Source organism: Clupea harengus, chromosome 14, assembly GCF_900700415.2.
Source record: "Clupea harengus chromosome 14, Ch_v2.0.2, whole genome shotgun sequence".
Taxonomy (NCBI): Eukaryota; Metazoa; Chordata; class Actinopteri; order Clupeiformes; family Clupeidae; genus Clupea; species Clupea harengus.
The window spans coordinates 5,197,317-5,199,816 of NC_045165.1; the positions used below are offsets into that span (position 1 = coordinate 5,197,317).

The window sequence follows — 2,500 nt, forward strand, 5'->3', positions numbered from 1 at the left end:
TGGGGCTTTAGGGATACAAGAAGCCCATTAAGCAAGGGCTCCGGCCCAAATGAATGGCCCACACACACAGACACACACACACACACACACACACACACACACACACACACACACACACACACACATACAACTAAATACAGCAAAACCACACATAAACTAAAATGCAGGCAAATGATAATATGCACAGACAAATGCAGACGGAAAACAAACAAACAAACAAACAAAAACACAAAAACACACACACACACACACACACACACACACACACACAGATATGTATATGCATATATATATGCAGAGCCAGGCACAGCGTAGAAGCTGCCTCTAAATCACCATCCTGACCTTCCTGCATAATTGGAGAATGCAATGTGTCACTCAGCACTTAGAGTCTGGATAAACAACAACTTCAAATTACTTCAGGGGATCAATAATTTTGTGCACATAACTCCCCGACATGTCATTTTCTTTTGGGGGAAAAAAGGTACGTCATTTACATGAAAATGGCCCTTTAAATCTCCTGTTCCAATCTCACGGAAGACAGAGCCATCTCTTTCTCTCTCTCGCTCACCTTCCCACCACACACACTTTCTCTCTATCTCTCACCCTCTCACCACACACACACTTTCTCTCTATCTCACCCACTCACCACACACACACCCATACCCACACACACACACACACACACCCACCCACACCCACATCCACATCCACGCACTTTCTCCCTCTATGTCTCCCCCCACTCATTGATCACATGGTGCTATCCGATGTGCAAAGAAAGCTATCTGTTGATGTTTTATTGAAAGCCCCTGATAACATGGCACACCTCTCCATTGCGGGCGCTGGATACTTCCGCCCGGTCGCCGTGGCGACTCCAAAGCTCCTAACGATCCAGCGCTGCGGTTATACTACCAGTGGGCACCCGGGGCCCAGAATCCACCGCACCACACCACACCACACCACACCACACCACACCGCCACCACACCACCACCACCACACACCACACACCACACCGCACCGCCCGAGGCAAAACCACCTTTTCACTTTTTTCATTTTTTCTATCTGAGATCAGTTGTCTGTTCCCTGGTAACACACGACAGTATGGTTAACACGCTCAGGACCAGGATCAGGACCAGCACCAGGACCAGGACCAGGACTGTCATGTTCCGGCTGCTCCAGGATCAGTGGTTCAGGAGGAGACAGCGTGAAGAACACGAGCTGAAGGATGCGTGTCCTCCATCTGCCGACCCAGGTGCCTGGACGCCTCCGGCTGCGGGCCAATGAGTCAGCGTGCCACGAGGTGAGAGGTCAGAGGTCACGGAGGCGACGGGGTAGCAGGAGGACGACGGGGATGGGTAGCAGCGGCAACGAAAGAGAGAGAGAGAGAGGGAGAGAGAGAGACAGAGAGAGAGAGAGAGAGAGAGAGAGAGGGAGAGAGAGAGACGGAGAGAGAGAGAGAGAGACAGAGAGGGAGAGAGACAGACGGAGAGAGAGAGGGAGGGAGAGAAACGGAGAGGAAGAGAGAGAGAGAGAGGGGGAGAGGGAGAGAGAGAGAGAGAGAGGGGGAGAGGGAAAGAGAGAGAGAGAGAGGATGGACGGCCCGCTGAGATGCAGATGGCTGCTGGCGCTGCTAGTGTGTCAGCCGGGTGGGGGAAGGGCAGAGGGTTAGCACTCTCACTCTCTCTGTCTGTCTCTCTCCCTCTGTATCTCACTCTCTCTCTGTCTGTCTCACTCTCTCTCTGTCTGTCTCTCTCCCTCTGTATCTCACTCTCTCTGTCTGTCTCTCTCCCTCTGTCTGTCTCACTCTCTCTCTGTATGTCTCTCTCCCTCTGTATCTCACTCTCTCTCTGTCTGTCTCACTCTCTCTGTCTGTCTCTCTCCCTCTGTATCTCACTCTCTCTGTCTGTCTCTCTCCCTCTGTATCTCACTCTCTCTCTGTCTGTCTCACTCTCTCTCTGTCTGTCTCTCTCCCTCTGTATCTCACTCTCTCTGTCTGTCTCTCTCCCTCTGTCTGTCTCACTCTCTCTCTGTATGTCTCTCTCCCTCTGTATCTTTCTCTCTCTCTGTCTGTCTCTCTCCCTCTGTATCTTTCTCTCTCTCTCTATCACTCTCTTTTATGCTCTTGCTTTTTATTGCCTCTCTCTATTTCTCTGCCTTTTCCCTCTTGTTCTCTTTCTTTCGAGCACACTCTCTCTCCGACGTAAAGGCATCAAGCACACACACACACACACTCTCTCAGACGTACAGGCATCAAGCACACACACACACACACTCTCTCTCCGACGTACAGGCATCAAGCACACACACACACACACAGACACACACACACACACACTCTCTCAGACGTACAGGCATCAAGCACACACATGCGCACAAGTCACAGGCCCTGTGGGAGACGGTGGGTGCATGAGTCAGCGTATGTATGTGCTTATGTGTTTGTGTTTGTGTGTGTGTGCTGCCTGTTATTTGCAAATGTATGCTGCAGCACAAAAATATGGCAGA

At 51.0% G+C, this 2,500-nt stretch overlaps 1 protein-coding gene across 1 annotated transcript in view; it reads right to left on the bottom strand.

Moving 5' to 3' along the window:
- fut8a (fucosyltransferase 8a (alpha (1,6) fucosyltransferase)) overlaps positions 1-2,500 on the bottom strand; it is an 85,823-nt gene that overhangs the window by 55,916 nt on the left and 27,407 nt on the right. The gene's annotated exons all lie outside the window — the stretch shown is intronic.